Raw genomic sequence first — 25,289 nt, forward strand, 5'->3', positions numbered from 1 at the left:
TTGTTTGACCCTTACCAATTCTATCTATCCTTGGGTCTTAACCAGAATAATAAAGTTAACTTCTGAGAAGAGTCTTACTGATCAGTAAGATAACTGTTTAAAAGAATCAAATTCTTATGAGAAGTACAGTATATACTCTATCATAATTCATTCCTTTCATAGAGATTAATTTATATTCAATATATACATACCATGGAGAGGGCACTGAAGTACTCAATATTTAATGTAACTTCAAGTTTATTGTCTAAATGCTTCTTAATGTAATTTTGGGAAGAATATTAAATATTCATAACTGTGTCAATGGTAGTTAACTTTTGAAGTAATACTACTGGTATCAGGAAGGTGATAAACACAAATTTAAATTAGTTTTTAATTACCTTGGAATTATTCTTGTAACTTAAAATACATATAATCTGATAAAAACTAATTGCTAACCATGTTACTGGATATTATGCATATTAATTTTATATAAAACTGCTTTGCTTTCCTAGCCTAAATTAACCAATGACAGATATTTATAACTCAAGAATATTTAATCACTAAGTACATGAAAATATTTAATTTTTATTAATTCCTTTCTGGGAAAAATGCAGGGCTGCAAACCTTGAAATCAAATCTATTTACTAATATTCTTTGCTTATATTATCTATATTGTCAAACAAATTTAAGGATAAATTTAAAATTTTAGGAAAAAAAATCCTATCCTGTCCACGCATTAGTCTTCTTTGTAAATGAATTGAATAGAATACACTACAAACATTTTTAAGTTTCTGCAAGGCAAAAGTGAAAACTAAATTGGCTCTTTAAAGACTTTTCATCCACATAAATGTTGTAGAATTTTTTAATGCTTTTAGCTGTAGTATATCTAATTTTCTTTTTCTTTTCTTTTCCTTGTTTTTCCTTTTTTTCTTCCCTTTTAATCTTTGGCTAATCTTTCCCACTCCTACCCAATCCAAAATCTCTATGGATTTCAACTTCTAGCCAAATTCTTTGCAAATTCCTTTTCTATTATCATTCTAATCAGGTCCTTTGCAAACCACCACACCTAGAATAAAATATAGGTTGATGACTTCCAAAATGTTTCAACACAAGTGACCTCTTTTTAAATTAAAAAAAAAATTATATGTATATGTCTATTCATATTTACATATACCTGTACAAGATATAGTATTTGTGTCTACTGAATGAGGTATATGATAACAAAACGGTACTATGACATTGGTAACATTTAAAAATGAATTTGTATTGTATTATTAACACAGATATATGCATAAATTTTAGATATAATAATATATATATACATATATTTTGCTTAACTCTATATACTATACTACTGATACAAATATACACACAAATATCCCAGTTACATAGAAAGAGGTAATAACCTAGTAAATACTGTCAGTATGGTCACAAAATGTATGTGAAACATTAGTTTATAAAAGACATGTTTATTATTTATCACACTAAGAAACTGCTTAGTTTATTGAAGTTAAATCCAAGTGAAAATGGTAATGCCTGATATGATTTCACAGACTCATTACGATAACTCTATAGGATCCTCATGCCACAGCTTGGGAACCACTAATCCAAGTACAAAGCAGAGGAAGATCAGGGATTAAGTTATTAAGATTCATTAAAACTACTGATTCTTTGAGTTTTGCCCCCCCTTCTTTTCTACCAAAAAAAAATTCTTTAAAAAAAAATCATCCTTTATGCTGCAAATACTTTGGAGGATGAATACAACCTATGTAAAAATGCCATGTCTGTGTTTTACTTAAAAACAACTATAGGTAACTTCTATCAGTTTAATTGGTAACTTTCTCTCAGTTTAATCCATTTTATGTTGGATTAAAAACTAAAGCAACTAACAGGGATTAAAGGGATTTAAAAAAAAACAAAAACAAAGAACCTAGTTCTCCTATTTGACAATTGTATCATGAAAACAGTTCTGTAATTTAGTTTTCCAAGCTCTCTCATGACAGACTAGAGAAGTAGAATTTAATTTATGTTTTGCTACAAATATGAGAAAAGAGTAAACTATTATGAAGTCATTTCCTTTTAAGAATTAATTATCAGTTCATCCTGAAACAGGAGGTTCTGACTAAACTCTCATGTATATGAAAAGCAATAACTGTTCACCATTTCATAATAAATGCAACAAATTAGGTATCTGAATCATACAAGAAATGTTGGAATAAATGAAACAAGGAGAAATTGTATTTTTAATACTAAAAACTTGTCCTAATTGAGAATTGCTAGATGATCATTTCAAGACTTTTAATATTATGCAAACTGCTGATGCAATATTCTGTGAACTAGAAACATAACTGCCTATAAGTTTTACTATGTTATCAATTTAGAAGCTACAGTTCCTGACAGTCAATCAATCTTGGGCTGTGCAGTCATAATTTACCACTTCACTTAATTTAAAAGGACATCAGACTATCCATTCTCCAAATTCCCTGAGGTTCTAAATCCCAACAAATGAAAATCAACTCTAAACATGGAAAATTAGTAATCAAAGTATATTTTCATTGTTTTTATTCAGAGTGAACATATTGATAGTTACATAGTAATGGAAAGATTACTGAAAAATTTTAACGTAAAATACCTTTTCTCTGAGCCTTGATCAATCTTATATGGAGAGAAAAGTAATTCTCTACTCTCCCTAAGATAAATGTTACTCCCATTTAAAAGAAGTCATTTCCCAAAAGAAACAAGTTTTAGATTTGGAAAGAAGCTCATTTAATTTCAATTACCTTCATTTATAAAACTGCTAAAGGTAATCCGACTTTTAAAATATCTAGTTTGCATTTATTTGTACCAATTGTTATTTCATGGTTGTAATTACAAACTAATAAAAGTTCACTATTTTTGTCAAAAGCTCTAATAAAATAAAAATATGAAAAGCCTTCTATTGAAGAAGGATGAAAAATGAATTCTGCACTCTCCTTGGTGATTGAGGCATATTTCAAGTGATCTAAAGGACAAATGGAATCATGTTTCATAGAAATAGCACCTTGGTTGCCAGGAAACAATTAATTAGGCTTTTTTGTTGTTTTAAATATGCTAAGATGCCTGAAGAATCTGGCAATGTTAAACACTGACAGCTAAAGAGTTGCATCGATATGAATTCAGAAAGAATTATAAACTAAAGAAAGTAGTGTTCAAAAAATGAACAGAATATGAAAAGAATTGAGTCAATATGCATTAATTACTCTAATGGATTTTACAAAAACTAAATTATGCAGAAAGAATAAAACAAGCTGTGAGATAGGAAAAATCTTTACATTAAATGTTACTTATAATTTATAGAAGGAATACTAACAGATATAAAAACCAAGAGCCGTTCCTCAGTAAATAAGTGGTCAAAGCAGACAACAATTGTCGAAAGACAGAATGCAAAACATCAACCTCCATGAAAAAATATGCTCCAAATCACCTACAATAATAGAAATGCAAAATAAAAGACTCTAGTTTTATTTCATACTCTGGAAATTGTCAAAGATAACAAAAAAAATTAAAGAAGGAAAAAGTCACAGTCAGAAGGAATATGGGAACACAGGCACACATCTACATTACTGAACCATGAACTGATCTAAATATTCTGGAAGACAATTTGGAATTATGCAAGAAAAGTGACTAAACTGTGTGTACCTTTTGACCCAGAAATCTTGGCCATAAACTATGAATGTCAAAGATGGAAACAAAGATCCAATACATAGCAAAATATTTGTATCAGCATTATTTATGATAATAAGTGGAAACAAAGTATCTACCCGCGGATGGCAGTATGGTTAAACAAACTATGGTATTGAAACATAATAGAAAATTACTTTGGAGTAAGAAATGATAAATACAAAGAATTCAGAAAACCATGGGAAGGCTTAAGTGAATTGATAGAAGAGGAAAGTAAGCAGAACCAGGAAAACAAAATACAAAATGACTAAACAATATAAACAGAAACTGAACAAAACAAACCTGAGTTTTGAATTCTTATAATGAACAAGCTTGGCCCTAAGGAAGAGCTGAAGAAATATATAACATTCTCTTTTTGGAAAGGTAGAAAAGTAAAGATATGGAACAATGTAGTTGACATATTGATTGATTTCATTTAATTATTTTTCTTCCTAATTTTCAAAATTCTGTGTAAGAAAAGAGAGTTTTCTGGGTAGAAAACGGAGCGGTAATAAATTTAGAAATCTAAGTGACGTAAACAAAAAAAAATCAAAAAGACGAGAAATTCAGAGAAAATGGGAAGGTTTACATAAACTAATAAAGAAAAAACAGAAGTGGAGCAACAATATACAAATTAATAACAACATAAGTGAAAAGATAACTAAATAGAAGTCAAATGCTAAATAACTGAATATCGATAACGTTTTTATTTTTTCTCTTTCCAGCAAGAAAGGAAGATTACTAGGAAAGATTACTATATTCTCTCTCTCACGGGGTCACTGCATCAGTTGTTTTGATGAACTATTCTTTGTTAAAAGATTCAATGACAGGTTGTGAGAGTGGAAGTAATACCTCCAAAAATTATTTATGTAAGAACAAAAAAAAAAAGAATCAATTAAACTTAGTTTTTTTTTAAAGCTAACAACCCCCCAACACTACAATAAAAATTAATACTTTTAAAATTCAATTAAAAGCAATCACTGTGGAAAGGATTGGGAATGATAACCAAATATCCTTAAAAATAACATTAATTTTATGCTAATTATCCTTTTTTGATGACATTTACCTTTTCTTACCTTCCTTACTAAAAGTTAAGGGGTGCTGATTTACATACAGGGTGTCTTAGTCTTAGTGAAATTTTAAACTTTAATAGTTTAAAGACTTTCAGGAATTCTGTATGTTAATCACCATGCTTTGCAAAACAAAACTAAAGAAACAATCTTTTCCCTCTAATCAGAAAGAACTGTAACAACCATTTAGAACACTGTACAGTTAATTTCTTGGGTAAATTAACTTCCAAAGGTAGCTACATGGTATAGTGGATGACGAGCCCAGCCTGGAGTCAGGAAGAACTGAATTCAAATGTGGCCTCAGACACTTACTAGCTGTGTGACCCTGGGTAAGTCATTTAATCCTGTTTGCTTCAGTTTCCTCATTTTTAAAATAAGCTGGAGAAGGAAACAGCAAACCACTCTAGCATCTTTGCCAAGAAAAACCTAAAAGGGGTCATAGACATTTTGACATGACTGAAGCGACTCAACAACAACAACAACAAAATTTGCTTTCTCTGTTAAACCCCTAACTGAAATCATATTAAGAAATATAAAAAATGCTAATTCATAGAATTATAAGGTTGCTAAAGTATGGAATGTTTTTCTGCATATAATTTAAATATGTTAATACTAAAAATTAAGAAAGTTATCATGATTACGTAGATTACAACTTCTAATAATAAATATCTTGAAAATATTTACAAAGATGATAAAAACAGAAATGGTCATTGTCCAGAGGTCTGTGGGAATACAGGCACACTAATACACTAATGGCCCATCTGTGAATTAGCCCAATAGAAAACAATACAGAGCAATTAAGAGTGCCTGGCATATAGTAGGAACTTAATAAATGTTTGTTGACTTCACTTGACTTAGAATTATACAAATAATATAAATAAATTATGCATAACCTTTGACCCAGAAATCCCATTACTGGTTTATACAATGGAGGCCTTTTTGAGAAATGTTCTGTAATATAACAATTCATATTATCATCACCACTAATACCTGATACATCTTCAATCCTTAACGACTGAAGACAATGTGTGAACTATGACCTGAATATCTAGCAATTATACTTCCAAAATGACCAGTACAAATTTCAATACTCAACATAAATCATTCAAAATATGAATATTTGTTAATAAGGTTTCAAAAGAATTGATGCCATTGACCTGGTTAAAATCTGGAGACATAAATTCTGCAACAAACATATTCTATTGTCTATGTGAACTATGTATTGTGAAGGAAAAAATTAAATATATTTTGATTAAATATTTCTATTTAATCTCTACGACTAATGCTTCATTACAGCATAGAGATGACCTAAGTACTTAACAGGTACACCAAGAGAGCACAAGCCCTGTAGATACTATGGTATGGTACAGGAATTTGGTGGCTAACCACAGAGACTCATAGATAGTTTATTCACTAAAGTGTCAAAGGGCTTTTCCAGATCAATGGAAGGAGTGGAAGGATCTTCTTAAGTAATCAAGTACAATTTTTTCCTGATGGGTTGAAAAATAATTTACAAACAAACTCTGAATTAAAAAATTTGATATATATGAAAATCTAAAAATATATTTTGTGTTTAAAAAGAACTACAGGGTAATCATTCTCTAAGTTGTAGATCCCTTTGGAATGGCTGAAAAAAATGAGGTATACGAATATTTATCTGAAATCTTTCAGAAATGTTTCCACTGTATTAAGCAAAGTGTGCCAATATAAAGAGTAAAAAGTTTTGGCATTGTAAGAAGTGAATTCCACATTACTTTCTAACTTTGATATTTTTAAAGTATAATTATACTTTTAAGTATGTTTTCATATTCTAACTTGGACCCTACTCTTTATTTATGAGAAAGTGGGCATTCATAAATACAATTTATGTTTAGATAATTTGTCTATGTCTTTTCAATCTAAATCTTTTCAATTAATTCATAAGCTCCAAATGGGGAAGAGCCAAATCTTGTTGAACTTTATGTGACTGCACCCCCTCAACACTTTACACATATGCATATATATTGCTCAAAAATATTTGAATGAATTCAGGTATTGCAGTATCTGGAGACCATATGTTACAATGGAAAGAAAAGTGTTAAAGTCTTGAAACAGAGGTTTTCATCCAATCTCTGCCTCTGGCTAGCTTTGTGGGCTTGGATAACAATAATTTCTTCTCCAAGTTTAAAAAGAATTAAAAAAAATATATGTAATTTAATTTCTAACTTTCTCTCCTATTGTATAAGGTTAAAATATTCTATTTGTTCATTTTTTATTAAAATAACATATTTTGGATTAATTACTTAGTTTAAAATTCACAAAGATTACTTTTTAGTGTTGAAGAAAAAATAACAAATATATGCGTGTGTTTAGTAAAATAAAATGACATAAATATCTGCTGTTTTGGATAAAGGCTTTCATCATTCTGAAACAGCATTAACAAAAAAACAACTCACATATAGAGATAATTAACTTGTTCACTTAGAAGTATCCAACTTTACTGACTTCCTAGTTGTCTGCTTCAATTAACTGACATAAAGAAAACCACCTAAGCATCATTCAATTTACTGATGAGTCTCTAAAATTAATCTTTTAAAAATAATCACTTTAAAAAGTAGAGTGTCTTTTAAAAAGTGAAGCTTACAACAACCAATTAATCAACAAACATTTAATAAATGCCATTTCTGTTAGTGAGCAGGGGTGGGAAGCCTGTGGCCCTTTAGGTCCTCAAGTGTAGCCTTCCGGAGGACCTTTTGAATTCCAGAGGGCCACATGTAGCCTTGAGGCCGCAGATTCCCCATCCCTATCAGCTAGGCACTGTGACAAGCGCAAGAGCTACAAATACAATAAATGATACACTCTTTACCGTCAAGGAACAATGAACTGAAACAATATATATAAATATATATTAAGATTCACTCAAACTAGAATATATTTTATACAGAACAAATCAACTCTAACTGACCAGTAATTTATAAAATTTTGTCAATTTCACATATTCCTCCAGTTGCTATAGGGAATATTAATATTTGTTTTTAAAGTATCCAATGAAAAATTGGTTACTTTGAGATCATTACTGCTAAAAATTCAATTCCAATCCATTGGCCTACTGAAACAAATACAACTTATCTGTGTGTTCTTTTCCAATTCTATAGTACATATGCAATTACAACAGAGAAAGGAAAAAAATATAAAGAAAATAACTGCCATGTTTAGTTGTATAATTAATTGTTTTAAGTTGTCTTAATCATTTTGAATTTAATCTCTCTGAGTATCAAAATAATTAAATGAACAGTGTGCCATATCATAGCTCTAGATATCCAAAGAGGAACATTCCCAAAGAAAATACACAGTTAAGAAATGGATGACCCTTGAGATTTGGGGGCTTTTCTTTTGTTACTATACTCATTTTATTCCTTGCTAAGAATAATTTCACTGATAAAAAAGGGTGAAAATGAAAACCTTAACATTATTTGAAAAGCTTAATTGATTTAACCCTAGACAGATAGAGATAAGGTTTTACCTAATTAGTTATGAAGCTTATAATCATCTACAGATGACTTCTTGCATACCTTTTTATAATTCTACAGACCTTCAGAGTAAACACTTATACAAACCTAGCTATATATCTTAACTGCAAATTTATCTTTCCTAAAGTCCAATAAATATATAAAATATATTATCTGGTCTATCAATTATCATTTCAGCTAAAAAGATGGAAGAACAAGAGAAAGGCAAAGTTTAGAAATTCTTACAATTTTGCCCAATGTTGGGCACTTAAGCCACTAGTGGAAATAAGAAAATAATCCAAGAAAAAATGAAATCAAGTACTCTGCATATTTGCTAACTTACCATGTTGTCACAAAAGCACTGATAACCTACTAAAGTATAATTTTCTTAAAGCAATGGCTCTTAAATGCTGAATGTAATATATAGTATATATTCATTGGATTTATGTATACAAATGGTACATATATGTGTATATATGTATGTGTAGATATACATGCAAATTTATATATGTCTCTATAATGTGTGTATATACATACATACGTATATGTTATATATATACACACATGTATATATGTATATATACATATACACAAACATGGAGAGATGGATAGAATGTATCCCCAAAACAGTGCAATTTTAAGCTGTTAAAGCTTTAAACTGCATTAAAACTTTTTTTGATTCTTGATGTATTTGCATATACACACATGTATACATACATACAAATAAATACACACATACATCCATAGATATATAGTATATATGAAGAGTTTACATATATACCTACATATATACATATACATGCACAAAATAAAATTCCTAGTATTACCAAGAGCAGGAAATTCTCTAAGAGGACAAGATATAGATCAGTTGCCAATCTGCAATGAGGAGGTTTCATCACTGGGAGTTCCCTTGATGAAATCACGAGTCCAGTTAAGAGAAAAATAAAACTAATCTAGACAACAGCCCAGGTAAAAATTCTTCTTAAATTGTAGGAATAATGTCCTTTTTTCTAATTGTTTTTGCATTCATATCATGACATTATCTTTAGATTGTAAGCTCACTGAGGGCAGGGACTGTCTTTTTATTAATTGCATCCTAGTGTTTATGCTTAGCGCAGTGGCTGGTGCTTAATAAATATTGACTGGATTGGATTGGAGTGGATTGGACACAGTTAAGAACATTAATTATACTCTTCCTTCACTCAGAAGTTTTTATCTTACAATGGACTTGGAAGAGAAATCTTACCACCAAAGTTAAAGTGATACACAGAAAACATCTCAGCAGGATCACAGACCCCTTTTATAACTCTCAATAATCATTACTGGACATATGACATAGATAATATGCAAAGACTACAAACAGTCATCTGCTTTATAAAAATAACATGAGTGTAATGTACTTGTATCCAAAAGAATGTGCATACTTAATGTGAGTAGATTTAAACTTATGTGATAAATGTTTTTGGGGCATAACTGAAAATGAGGCAGACTTTAATCACTATATGCATTTACTTAAATACTAGTTATCAAAATACAGATGTTTTCAAGTATCAACTTTAACTTATATATTCTTACATTCAACCATTCTTAAAATATTCAATTATACATAACATTTTTTTTCCTGTATAGTTACCTTAGCATCTTCTCACAGAGAAATGTAGGAACACACATAAAACATTTAAAATCTGATAAATTATACTAGTCACCTAACATATAAAATTACAAAGAAATGAATGATAGAGATGAACTATAAAGATGGATATTAACAGTCACTAATATATAACTTTTCTATAACATATACATGTAAACAAAGAAACAACATGACAAACCATAACACAAGTCATCACTGCTGTGACCTTGTTTTTACAAAAGGAAAAAAGAAAGGGGTAAATTTGGTGGTAGGGGTGACTAAATACACAATACATAAACTTTCCCATATTTACTGGGATTTTCCCTTATAGTTTGTTGTATTAAGGTAAAAAAAAGTACAAGCCCAATGTCTAAAAAAAAAAAGAAAGAAAGAAAACAGGTTATATAACAAATTGGCTTTGTTGTATTCATTTGACAAGGACAACCAACAGACTTAAAATATTTTACAATGCAAAAATACTGCAAGCAAAACTAGTTAGGATGTCCCCATATAAATATCAGGGTGATAAGCTATTTTAAGAATATGACTTCAGAAGCATATAGAACATGGCATTTGTTATATGAAAATAATTCCAGAACAATGATTTGTTTAAAATGCAAAAAAAAATTATTAAAGCATTTTAGATCCAAGTTTTTGAAATTTTTAGTGTATATTTCCTATGTATTTGTGGGGTGAAACCATCCAAATGTGTTAGTCCAAAGGCTATCAAGCACAGATTATGTTACCTTTTAGCAAAATTTGGTGCCAGAGTTATCAGCACTAAATTTAAGATAGTCATCAAAGTTAGTTTTGAAGGAAAGTTCCCAATTATAGTATATATCCCTCTACATTGGGTTTTCCAGTCTAGGATGGGTACACAAGAAACTTACAGTCTATGTAGCACTCCTAGTCAGTTTCACTCTGCAGATGGCACAGTGGAGAAATACCTTCTGTACAGGACCATGTACAATTTCTTCTGCAGCTGTCAGCACCTAGGGGAAAGTGCGCTGTTAAACAGTTGCTGCGTTCCACCTCAGAAGTGGCTGCAATTCGGTGGTGGGTGAAGTGATTCCTGTACATATATACAGGGATGAAAAGTACTACATAAATGAATTATTTAAGGACAAGAATAGCTGTCTAAAAATTGTGACCACCATGAAAGAGAAAACAACATAAAGTCACAAGTATCCCGCACGTATGGGCTAACTGTATTTCACTAGATTTCTGAATGTCAAGAATGATTGAGGGGAAAAACAAAACGATTGGAAACATAGTTACTAAACTTCACAGTATGATAGGATATTGTAATATTAAAAGACATAAAAGTTTAAAATGCAAAACCAAATATGTATAGCAACATGCAATGTATTTCCTATAATCTACAAAATGTATAAGAATATTGTTTATATTTCGTAAATTTGAAGTTTTCTAAAATGACAATCTCAAATAAATTATGAAAATAGGCAAAGTATCACATTTAGAAAATACACATTGTGAGGTTATCTTCAGAGTATCATAAGCTCATAAGATCTCGAACTGGAAGAGACCTTAGAGGTCACCTAGTCCAATCTCCTAGGAAACTGCTCTCCACCTCCCAAACTGTCTTAATCGAAGGTCATCCAGCTAATAAATGGCAAAGGCAGAATTCAAACTTAGGTACTGTAACTTGAAGGTAAACACCTTTTCCACAACACCACATTAATCTGATTAAAAGATAAGGTAAGTAAAGTCATGCACATCAAAGAACAAATGACAGGTAATATAGCAATTTTAAAATGTCTCTGAAGTTCTAAAAGCATTCCAGTCACGAATCCATTTTTTACCCAATTTACAAAGTGAAATTAAACATGACAAAGGTAAAGACATATACCTTCATTATTAATAAATATCAAGTATTATTATCATTTAAATGTGATTACTTAATTTATTATGAAAAATTGTCAATATAGCTTCACTTAAATAAAATAAATAAACATGCCACCTTCCCTATATTTCTTTTCTGTAATGAGTCAGAGGAAAAAGTGTCAAATATAAATATGATATGAATCACAAGAATGGAAAATGCTGTCTATTCCATTTTTCTACCTCTAGATAAAACTCTCTCTATCCTCATTCTAAACAGAAGTCTATTGGCTAACTTCTTCCAAAGAAATCTTCCATTTGTGAAATGACCATGACCACCCATTTCAATCATGTTATAATCAAACTAAATTGACAGGCTAAAAATTCTCCCATACATCTAATATAACTCTTGTCACCTTGGAAATTATTTATCTCTATGAAGATTAAGGCAGATGACTAACAAAGTGATTTAAAGTAGAGGTACAGAAATAAATAAAATTTTAGTTTGTTAAATCTTGTTAAAAGATGCCTAATAAAAGTATGACTAAATAAGCAGAATCATTAAGTGTCATCCTCTACCATGTAAATACAGAATACCTACCTGCAAAGGTCACCAGCTCTTGAGCTATAAGAAATTCCATCTTCATGTAAGACTTTGTGTTTAACTCAAATATAAAATATTGCTAATTTACCAATATCCCCTGGAAAGAGATCAATCTAGTCCTACTAACTATACATGTGTACACTGACACAAGGAACAATCGTGAACATAGTATTGTAATTGGAGAACCCTATTGTAAATATATTGTTAGAGTCTATAGTTCACAACTACGTACATTGAGAGCTATTTGAACAGTCACTTTCTTGGAACAGGGGAAGGTGGTAAAAAAAAATCTGATGTCACATTTGTCATCACATTAGTTACGTGAACATGCACTATAAAAGCAAGTATAAAACATCTCCTTTCGGTACCTTCTTTCAGTAGAATATTAAGGTGTTATAAAAAGTATAAACATGAAAGGAAATATGGAAAGATCCACATTAAGCGATGCAAAGTGAGATCAGTGGTATAATACCTATATGTGCTTTGTACAATAGTAGGCAATTAATAAATATTAAGTGATTGATTGATATGTATATTCACTATAACTATGTGAAAAAAAACACTTTTTTTTCAAAGCATTTCAGCTAGACCTGAAAAAGTATGTAGAATATAAGCATTTTTCTTTTGGTTATTTAATTAATTTTGTTCTGCTTTGTTGAATGATAGTTTTTCTATATTATTTTACTCTATTTAATGTTTATTACATTGTTTTATTGATGGTTATTAAGAACAATCAGCACGATGCTAGGTATTCTAAGAGATACAAAAATACTATACGGTCCTTGTCTTCAAAAACTTTAAAAAGTATTACTTGACATAACAAGAGACCACATGAAACAAGACTTAATAATAATTATATATGTGCACATATATATACATATATTTGTACATATACATACATATTATATATAATTGATAAAATGTGTCATGTGTATGTAGCATTTCAATGAGGACTGGAATAGTGAGGGGAGGCTTCATGGAATTGGTGTAACTTGGCTTGGGCTGTGAATGATCAGCAATATTTGTGTAGGCAGAGAGGAAAAAAAGGCATTTCAGACAACAAGAACAATGAGCACAAAAATAAAGTGAACAAAGACATTATTTATGGGCTTGAGAGATAACCAGTATTAGTACAGTGGAGGGTACGTGTTAAGAAGTAGTAAGAAAGAAGATTAAATAGGTAGGGTGGGGATAGGCAGGTTGGACCTTAAAAAGTCAAGGAAGGATATGAGACTTTGGAAAATGTACACAGTATAGAATGGAATAAGGGAGGGATGTGATTAAGGAAATATTAATAGAAGATTAATCAGACAGTGATATGAAGGATATAGTTGGGAAAATGGGGAGAAAGAAGACTAGATTCAGGAAGGAGAGGTAGGATAATCCATACATGGGGAGGTGAGTACCTAGACTAGCCAAATGAAAGGAAGAGATATATACCCAAGAGATATTCTGAACTGAAATGGAAATAATTGATAGGATTTGATGACCACCAGGATAAAGACAAAAGTATAACGAGTAAAACTTCATATTGTAGGAAGTATAGTTTTCTTATTTTTTCCCTCGTGTATCTATTGTAAGATCATTGAGCTGTGCACATTAGCTTCAGCAATGATGAGATTGGAAGCCAGACTGCAAAAAGTTAAGAGAGTGAAAGCAAAGGAAATGGAAGCACTGACTGTAGACAGCATTCTTAAGAAGCTTAGCCACCAAAGGGAGGAAAAATATAGGATGATAGTTATTGGGAATGGGTGGATCAAGGGAGGGTAATTTTGAGGAGGGGGGAGATAGTATGGAAGCAGCCAGTAGATAAGGATAGTTTAAAAATCATTGAGAACATGAGGATGATAATGGAGTCAAGATGCTGGATTAAACGGGATGGAATGGGATTACTTGTGCATGTAGAAGGAATAACCTTGACAAAAGAGCTACCATCTCATATGAGATAGGTGTGAAGGAGAAATTAGTGATAAAAGGCACATAAGTGATATGAGATGAGGAGATAAAAAGGAGTTCATATCCTTACTGATAAAGATAATTGAAAAGAGGATGGTTATTCAGAGTACTCTGAAGGAAATTACGATATATATATGTATATATATATATATATATAGCCTGTGGCCCAAAACCTGAACTGATGGGTTCCAAAAAGTGGGGTTTAATCTTGGTGTATTATCAATACTAATCATTTTAATATTGGCTCATGATCCCCCTTAGGGATTTCTGAAGGAACATAAGGATTGGGTTTATGTTTTCTACAGGCTTGTAGATCTCATGTAGCACTAAAGCTACCAACATATTAAATATAGACATATTTTATTTAATTCAACAAAAATTCAATTCAACAGGTATTTATTTACAAGATGCTTTCTACATTCCAGGGAATGGGGATACAATGAATAAACATATAATCTATATGTTCAATAAGCAAACCCCACAAAAGAGTCTTACCCAAGCCCCCCCAAAAAATCAACACTATTCATTTTCCCTCCTTAGGAGGACTCTGCCTTCCCTAGAGACAAAAGGAGATTTCTGGATTTCTATATTATTTTTGTTTAGGCTCTGATTCATAACGAAAGGACTCAGAGCTACCAAAGATTCTGAAAAATTCACACGACTACACCCTTGACTCTCTACTGCTCTGTTTCTTCCTCTAAGGTCAGATATTTCTAGGGACGTGGTTGCTAGGAGATATAGGTAATTAGACATTCACTGCCCCTCCTGGGAAGTAAATGAGTCTATGTGTAGTCCCTCTCTGTTTCTATATCCAAATTTGACTTCTTTTTAAAAGGCCTAATCCAGGGAGGTAATTCAAAAGTCACCAGAACTAAAGTTAATGAAATATTGAATTACCCTTATCAGCAGGGTAATAAGGACTCAGTTCAGGAGAAGCTGACATTTTATCCAAAGGATCCACTTTTCATAGCAAAGGCAAGAGAGGTTCATTAACATCATCATCATCATCATCATCATCATCATCATCATAGTCATTTATATATACCATGTGCCAGGCACCATGCATGTGTACCAAGCAGCAAGGCTGTAGTTGTTCTTGACTCAGCATTCTATCTCTTGCTGTCTGTCTATATATCCTTCCACCTCACATCACCCACTGAATCCTAAACTTCTTTCAAGGATTGGCTCCTTGTTGTCCAAGTTATTGCCTCCTTTTTGAAGCCTTCCCCTAATTCCTTCAGCTGCGAGTACTCTTTATCTGAATTACTTTCTATTTCTAGCCACGTGCAAGTTACAAACCCAGCCAGTAGAATGTAAGTTCCTTGAGGCCATGGACAATTTATTTTTTTTTTAATTCCCAGTGCCTCATATAGTACATTATGCACAGTAAATGCTTAATAAAAGTTTGTTGAATTCAACTGACAGTCAATAAAGGATTATTTATTTCCCCAAGTGGGAGACTAAAGATTCAATTTTCTTGAGCTTAAATGAGAAGAGAGTAGAAATAGTGAAACAGCAGGAGTTGTAACTGCTCTTCTACAAGGCTTTCCAGTGAAAGAAAATTGGTACATCTTCTAAACCAACCATCTGAATACAAAGAATTCTTGCTCCTACCATCGAACCAGAGAACAACATACATGGTCATGCATAGTTTTGTTTGTTCTGGCTGTTACTTTTTGAGGGAGGTGGACATTTGACAGGATGACTTTACAGGAGGGAGTAATAAGGAAATATACATATTGATACCACACCTTCTGAGTTCTCCCTTAGTTTTTGAACTCCCTCTGAATGTCCAATGACATTTCAAAGAGGAGATGAAATATATCCTACTCCAAAACTCTCTTATTCTTTACCAACACCAGCTGACATGAGAAAGTAATTTCCTGTTTCACTGTGCTGACAGTACATCTCCCAGATCCAGAAATTATGTCCTCAGCAGGAAGGCAAGAAGCTTCTGCCTATAACGAGGAAGTGGAAGGATAGCAAAATTATGCTAAATTGGGATGATCTTTTTTTGTAATGGAAAGGAAAAATCTCTTAGTCTATGAGGGACTGAATATGATAGGTTTATATAAAATTCAAATGACTGACCATAATGTTTGTCTAATACAAATTATCTACTTGCAATTTTAAATAATACTGAGAAATAATGGAGTTCCAGATGTTTGAGAAAGTAATAAACGAGAGGAAAAGTAAACTTGATTTAAGTCAACTAAAATATGTGTTTCTTGTTACTTAATCTTTTTTCATGTTTTGAAATTTCATGCTAAGATTCCATCAAAACCATTTTTCTTATTCAGGACAACTATTAATTTCTGAAATAATGACCAAAAAAGGTCCCTCAAAATCAACTATATTAAAATATGGGGGTTCATTTATTTTACATTTTCTTCCAAAGACACATCATTTTAACCTCCTTTAAAAGCTGTAAAAATGAAAAACAATATAATTACATTGCCTACTTTACAAATAGAAAACAAGAAATCCATATAATTCACCATAAATTCTAGTAATGTCTCATCTGTCTAAATTAACATAGAATAAGTTGATTTACATAAGTAAAATTTTTAAATCATTAAAGCTTTTACCTTCCCCCAACTTATTTCTGTCATATTTTAACACATTCCCCTAAAATGCATTAAACATATGCTAACTTCTTAAATACAGTTAAGAGAACATAACAAATGGGGTATTATATGTCTAATCCATTTCCCATGGCTCCACTTACCATTCCTGTAAGTTTGCAGAACAAAAAGCCACCACTTCCCTATGTGTTGCCTCCCCCATTAGAATTTAAGTTTTCTTGAGGCGGGATCCATCTTTGTTTTTGTTTTTGTAGCCCCAGGTAGCATAATGTTTAGCACACAGTATACACTTAATAAATAGTTTTTCATTAATTCATTTGTGGTTTTCTGTGAATGGGAAACGATAGGGGATAGACATTAGACTGATTTTACTGATAGAGGAAATTTCCAAATGAAGAAATTCCCTCTATCAATGCACCTTCTTAATAACTTAGAATCTTAGAGAGTTGCCTAGAGCCCTGAGAAGTTTATGACTTCCCCTGGATCACCTGCCTAGTATAAATCAGAGGTTAGACCTGAACACAGGTTTTTCTGCTTTTAAGGCCTACACTCTATTCACTATACCAAACTGCCATGTATGCATGGATGCATGTATACCATATCCAAATGAAATAATAAATTGTCAGAGAATATCTTTTAACTATGATGAAACTCTAGATAAAAACTATGATTAGTATTTTGCTGTGAATAACCTCTCTCAATTAAAGTTTCCTTTTCAATGTTAATTTTTTAAAAGAAAAACCAATCAATATTTATTAAGTTCTTACTATGGTCCGGGCACTGTGCTAAGCACTAGAGATACAAATAATCAAATTTGTAAATTCAAAAAGACTGTTATTCCACAAGATTAGGTAAACTGCTATTTTGGCAAGCCAAAAATTCTAGTTGATAGGGCTAGCACAGAAATGCTATTTTATCAATCTTCAAATAATTAAAATATAATAAATAATAAGGGCAATTGGCACTAAAATATGGGTGAAATACACACACAAATTTAGATTGCACTCCAGAATTTTAAAAAGCAGAGGGATCACTTTTCATTGATATAAAACAGTATAGCTATATCAAAGTTAATGGAAAGTGTTGATTAATAAAGTATCAACTCACAAAAATTTATATATGTGGAATTAGATCATATGTGTTTTCCCAAAACATAATCACCTTATATGAGATTAATTGTATATTTTTTAAATAAAGATATCATTGACCTAAATATCACTCCCCCAAACACTTGCTGAATAATTTACATTATTTCTCTGTTCCATTTCTAAAAATATACCCACTGCTTTAGCCTGTGGTAATTTATTAACTACACATAATATGATAGTCACATAAAACAAGGTCTAAAAAGGTTCCGTATATGGGATGCCGCATTTACTTGTAGACATTCTTTTTGCCTGTATTTAAAAACTGGAAATTTTTGAAGAAAATCAAGAAAAAATATTTGTTCCCATGTAATCCCAACATCACCACCAATAGGGTGACTAATTTGTTCTTACAAAGAGGAAAAGTTAACTATAAATTAAAGGTATAGTCACTGGTTTGCCTTTCACTGATGCATGCATGGCAAAAAGTTAGCATTCATTCTTTTCATTCTTGACCAGGTTTTCCTTGCCCAATATATAATATCCTTTAACCCCATCAATGTGCCTCAATTCATTTGGAATGCCATAGGAAAATGTGAGCAGTGAATAGCAGCTCTCTGGTCTTTCTGGTTCTGAAACGAATGACTCTTAAGATTTGTACATACACAAACTACATGAATTCATATCCACGTTTAAGACTATCTTTGACCCTAACATTACTTTTTTTGGGGGGGGTATGGGGGTGAGGCAATTGGAGTTAAGTGACAGCTAGTGTCAAGTGTCTGAGGCCCAATTTGAACTCGGGTCCTCCTGACTCCAGAGCCAGTGTTCTATCCACTGTGCCACCCTAGCTGGCCCACCTAACATTACTTTCAAAGAATAAGAAATTGCTGAAGACAAGAAATGTTACGTGTCTGAATTATAAGTAACAGTAAATGGGAGTGAACATAAGAAACAGTTATGGAAACCACTAAAAGTGGCCTGAAGGTGTATTAAGACCCTGGTTGTTACATCAGTCCATGGATACTACTACTAATTTCAGAGTAAAATTACTGAGCTTAAAGGAGAGCAAAAGTATTATTACAGTTAGGAAAGAAACAGAAACTGGACCTGTGATTTCACTGGTATAAGGAACTCCTGAATAAAGAAACCCCTTAAGACTAATAATTTAGGTCAGCATCTTCTTTGCAAGTTATAGTGTTAGAGAGTTACCCAACGCACTGAGTAGTAGTTACTTGTCCAGGATAATGAAGTTACTCTATGTTAGAGGTGAGACTTGAACTTAGGTTTTCTTAGTTTCAAGTCTCCTGATTCCAATAATTACCAATGATATAGTAAATACTGTGGTAATTGTTTCCATCCACTGCATTTTAATCTATAGTTACAGTATACCAAGGTTGCAGGACTTACTGCCTTCTAACTGCCTCTCTGGACCAAAGATACTCAATCTTCAAATCTAAATGAAGTTTTAAATGTAAACTTCATCCTAAAACCACTTCAAAAAAAGACTAGAAAAGTAATAATATCTAGACAAATCTGGGCTGCTTGGCCAAATATCCTTGTTTCTAAAAATTTGTACATTGCCAGTTAGGGGAATTCTTATTTATATCACCATGAAAAAAATTACATTTGGGGTAGTTTATATTATCTTTGCAAATGGCCTTAATGAGAAAAAGCTAAGTTAAAATTCTTTTAAAATCAATATATTGATATGCCTCCTTTTATGCTAAATAATTTGATCCTACTTTTGAAAGTAATTAAGTGTGCCAAATTTATAAAGAACTTAAAAAAAAACCTGAGTTTCTCCTATCTATATTATGCTCTGAAATTTACAAGTAGTATTATCTTTAATCTATTTATATATTTCAGACACTGCAGTTCTGCAGGTAAACCTGCAATTATACTGTTTCAGTACCTATTAATAGTAGTGTGGATTATTTTTGGATGTTGAAACAACTAGCTACTTTCACCTCATCCACTTCATGAATTTCCAAGCTTTCTGTTACTTCTTAAACCTGAAAACTATTATGCTAGGTTAGAAAATACCTAATATTATTATATGAATATCCAATTTTTCAATCCCCCTTCACCACATACTATTAATTGCTATCTATTTTAACTAAAGAAAAACTACTGCCAGATAACAACCTTCTATCATCTAGCCTCCATACAGCTACCAAAATCAAATTTCTAAAGCAAAGTTCTGAGAATGTTACTCTCCTGCACAAGAAGCCTCAACAATTTCCTATTGCTTCTAAAATAAAATGTAAACTCTTTTGTTTTACATTTATAGGCCTTCACAATCTGGGTTAGCACAGCTTTCCAGGGTAATTACATATTACTTGCCCTTATCATGGTATGTTTCAGCCAAACTGGCCTACTTGGCCCAGTATACAACATTCTGTCTTTGACTACCCTGTGTTTGCTCAGACTGCCACCAATGACTGGGATGCTCTCCCTCTTTATCTCCACCTCTTAGAAAACATGACTCCCCTTAGTGCTTCAAGTGACCTTTTCTAATTTCCCCAGTTCAGTGTCACCTATGAAAATACTTTGTACCTATCATATGGTTAATTTTTGTGTACATGCAATACACCACTAGCAGTAGCTCAAACTCCGTGGGGCAATGTATGTTAACTTTTGTCTCTGTATCCCTAATACCTAGTAATGCTTAGCATGTAGTAGGCACTTAATAAATACTTATTGATTAACTATTAAGACAAAAAAAATAACTGTTGAGTTCCAGGAAACATATTAGAACTTACCTGTATCACTCATTGAGTATTAATTACGTATTGTTTCACACTGTTAATTACCTTATAAATGTCCATATATCTTATTTTCCCAACCAGATAAGCTCCTTGATATCAAAGACCATTCCTTCTTTTTCTTTGTATCCTCCTACAGTTGCCTACACTGTATTCTTTAAAGTACAGGAGTTCAAAATACTAAGTGATAAATAATCTTACTCAACACATTTGGCCCCAAAGAGGATATATGAGAATACACCTCTTTTCCCTCTTTAAAAAAGATGGGGAAATATGGGTGTGGAGCATTGCACATAAGATCAATAACATAAGATTTGGTTGATGTGTAGCTTAGTTTTTTTGAAATGCTTTTGTTTCTGGCTTTTTTTTTTATTCTTTGTTACAAGGAATGTTTTTTAGGAAAATGGAGAAGTAATATATTGGAAAATAAAGGAATAAAAACAAAAGATCAATAAAAATTTAAATTAAAAAATTTTAGTCAAAACTTGGATTTTACGAGGAGAGGCAAGTCTGATTTAGTGACAAGTTTGAGTTGCTGACTATTTTTAAACAATAAATTTAATTTTATTTAACATCAGCAGAATAGGCTATATAAAGTGCTGCCAAAGGACCTGCCTTAATGAAAAGGTAAAGATGACTTTTAAGTAGCATACCAATTACTTGAATGTCATCTGCACATCTCTAGAATACTTAAAAATATGTCTTCTTAAAGACTTTTTGAAATCTTGTTTATGCTATTAATTCTATTGACAAATTATTTTTTCATAGAGAGTACAAAGATATGTCAACAGACTGTAAAAACTGCTTGAAACTAAAACAATGGTGTCTAAATTTAAAATTTGCTCTTATGTTTAATGATGAATGATGTATCTATCCTATATATAGGATTCATTGGTATAATGCTCAAGATTGCATTGCCTCCAGCAACTCATTAGCTGAATAGAACGAATCACTCCCAGAGTCTTCTACCACTGGTTGCCCCTTAAGTAGAATATTGATTTCAATGTGCTCATCCTTACTTTCAAGCATTCTTGGGACAAAGCCAGGCCAACCTGGGGGCTGCCAAACTACACAAAAAGCCAGTGATGGCATGGCATTCAAAAAAGAGAGCCTCCAAAGAACTGAAATATATCTATTCACTCACAGTCTCTCAGTGAATGTTGATCAAACACCCAATATCTACAAAACATTTTGTAACAAACTCAGATAGATATGGCTTCTTAATAAGAGATCTCATTATAAGTTATAATATAATAACTCAAATAAGTTATAATCCAGTGGAAAGTTAAATAATGTAAAAAAAAAATTGTAATACCAAAGAGAGCATGATGACAAGCATGTAACAGGGGACAAAAATTCTATTTTTTTCTCAATAAGTTAATCTAAAAGATGATTGTTTTAGGGCATTACTAAACGACTAAGTTTTTAATGAATTTCTAGAAAGTATTGCGAGTACAAAGCTACTTTTCTGAACACTAGTATAAAAATATTAATGAGATTTTAAAAATAGCACTTAGAACAAAATAAGCACATGTATTTCTTTCTGCTTTCTCTTGTAATAATAATTATTAGTCTATCTTTTACCATCTAAAACACCTTTGTTTTCTTCCTCAGGGCTGGTATTGCTTTATGTTGAATTCAATATTCTATCTGTGGGGAAACTCCTCTTCCCTACTCCTCTCAATATAATATAAACTCTTCAAGGTCAGGAGAACTCTCCTATAATGTAATGAGTATGCTATCTTACACAACACCTAGCACTATGTGCAGTTTAACTGGTAAAATCAGTAACAATTTATCTCTTACGGCTGCCTCATATAAACCGAGGTCACTTTTTTGCGCGTGTGTGGTTCATTTACAGAAATGAAACAAACTTAACAGTAAAGACTTTCATAACAAGAGAAAAAAACATTATTATGACTCGAAAAAGGAAATAAAGTTCCTGGATTTCATGCAATCTCTTTTCCTATTTATAGGACTATGAAGCAATAAGGTCATTTATTGTTTCTACATCTAAAATGTTGCTTCCACCTATAGCATGCTTTCTAGCTATTTCCAAGCTATCATTGTGCTTAAAGATAAATCTAGAAGGTATAACGAATTGCTTGAAGTGAATGGAATGTAAATTTCTATTTTTTTTTCTATTTCAATTTGAAACCTAGAATCAGATAGAATATAACACCAGATAGATGCAGAGCTAGATGTATACATTTTCTGCTAGTAGACAAATGAGAAGATGGTCATGCAGGGCAAGGTTGCCTTCAGTGAGTTCAAATCACCAGGACAGTACAAAATGCATCCTAGAATACTGAGATAATAGGCACATGTGGTGGCTAGGATGCTGTTGGTAATCTATGGATCTTGGAGAATAAGTAAGGTGTAGCAAGATTAGAGAATGACAAAAGTACCCATTTTCTGAAAAGGGAAAAGAGTGAATGAAACCTGCAAACTATAGACCATAAGCTTGACTTTCATCTCTGGCAAAATTCTAGAATGTTTTATTTAAATGATTTTGTGAGTATCTAGTAAGGGAAGCAAATTGGGGATAAAGAGGTGAAGGATATGACATATTTTTAATGAAAACTAAATGGTAACTGTAGGATTACACATATTTTTCAGAACGAAATGGCACCTTTAACAAAAAAGTAACTGTGGTTAGGGTATACAGAATTCATTAAAAATGCAGAAAAGCAGAAATAGCAAAATATCCTTCAATAGACAATGTAATAAAAATTACAATCAACTAGAACTAGAAGTGATCTTTTAATCATCTAGTCCAACTCTCTCATTTTTAAAATGAAACGAACAAATAAACAAACAAAAAAGTAAGTCCCAAGGAGATTAAATGGCTGTTCAAAGTCACATAGCTAGTAGATGACAGATGCAAGTTAAACTCAGGCCCTGTAACTTAGAATTCAATGTTCTTTGTACTGTACCAATACTGTTTACTTATAAGCAATTTGAAGAAAAGATTTAGATTTAAATTGGTCTAAATAATGTAAAGATAAAGAATGTAATCACAAAGATAAATCACAGAAACAAGAATGCTATTAAAGAAAATTATAACAATGAGACAATATAACAAAACTTGTAATATTCAGCCAAAGCAGTCCTGAGTGCAATTTATATATCAACTCCTTCATTAACAAAAGAGAGAAAGAAGAGATCAATAAACTGAACATGTAACAAAAAAGGCAAAAAAAATCATCAAATTAAAACCCTCAGATAAGCACAAAAATTGAAATTCTGAAAAAACTCAAAGAAATGAAGAAATATGTTAAAATGAGTTGAAAAATAAAACAAAATTACTTTTTGAAAATAGCAATAAAAGACAAACTATTAGCTAATGTGATCAAGGGAAAGCAGTTCTCATTCAAAATAAGCACAATTTCATCTAAAAACCAGGTCATTCTGGAATAACCTAATTTCCCTTTTTGACAGGATCAACTAGACTAGTAGAATAGGAAACTGTGTACTTAGATTTCATTAAAAAATATTTTTCATTCCATTTTTCTAGATAAGACTTAAGAGAAATTTGGCTACATTGCAGTACAATACAGGAGATTTGGAGCTAGTTGAAAGACCAGAAGCAAGTAATAGTTATTAATGGGTTGATCTGGTTACCAACTCTACTGGAGTGCCCAAGGAGTCTGTTCTTTGACCTCTTCTTTTCAACATTTTTATCAAAGCCTGGGATAAAAGTACAGAAAGCATGCTCATCAAATTTGCAAATGGCATAAGGCTTAATGACTAATTTGAAGAACTAACTACATTGGAGGACACAAAGGGTGGCTAAAAATATCTTGACAAAAAATGAGCACAATCAAATGAAGTGAAATTGAATAGAAAGAAATGTAAAGTGCTTTTGTTAAGTTTAAAAGTCCAAGGGGAGACCATAACTAAATAAAAATCCATGAGGGGAAGAAAATTTAGAGGGGGCGTTAATTTTAGTAAACTGCAAATTCAACATAATTAAAAATTATGACATGAAAGCAAAAACAAGCAACTAACACTACCAGACTATATTAAGAAAGACTTTGTATATACAGAACAATTGAGTAATAGTTCTATAATATTCTGCCCTTGTAAGGCCACATACAGTCTACTGCTTTCTGGGCACATTATTAAGGTAACAAAAGAAAATCCCTTCCAGAAATATGAAGATACAAAGTTGAGGGAGGTAAGAGTGTTCTGCAAAAATGAAGGCACTAATGTAAGTAAATCTTCTGTCTGCTCATCAGTTCTAAATTAGTAACAGAATTCCAAATCCATTATTCCTTCTACCACACCACAATGTCTATCCTGGTGATTGCTAATGTATTACATATGAAGTTCTTTTTCAATACAGAGTCCTAAAATATAAGGAAAAAAGGAATAAGCCAATTGAATATTTGGACCTGAACATGAATGAATTAAATATAATTATGACATGATATTAAACTTCCAAAATAAAAGTATATAATTTTCATTTAGCCTATCCCAACCATAAAGGCTAACTTGAGCTATAATTACCTATATCATATTATAAATAAAATTCAACCATGATGAAAAAGAAAGAAACAATTTTGGGCTACCTCAAAATT

General features: G+C 31.7%; 1 protein-coding gene across 4 annotated transcripts in view; it reads right to left on the reverse strand.

Annotated features, from left to right (window-relative positions):
- Nucleotides 1-25,289, reverse strand: part of NOVA1 (NOVA alternative splicing regulator 1) — a 166,143-nt gene that overhangs the window by 105,693 nt on the left and 35,161 nt on the right. For 2 of the 4 annotated variants that reach the window (XM_027869828.1, XM_027869827.1), the window contains one exon: nucleotides 10,757-10,858. The exons of the other annotated variants lie outside the window; for them this stretch is intronic. The gene's annotated coding sequence lies outside the window, so the exon portion shown is untranslated. The remainder of the gene's footprint in view (nucleotides 1-10,756; nucleotides 10,859-25,289) is intronic. 4 annotated transcript variants of the gene reach the window in all.

This window comes from Vombatus ursinus, unplaced genomic scaffold (assembly GCF_900497805.2).
Source record: "Vombatus ursinus unplaced genomic scaffold, bare-nosed wombat genome assembly UNPS02014794.1, whole genome shotgun sequence".
In the NCBI taxonomy this organism is placed as follows: Eukaryota; Metazoa; Chordata; class Mammalia; order Diprotodontia; family Vombatidae; genus Vombatus; species Vombatus ursinus.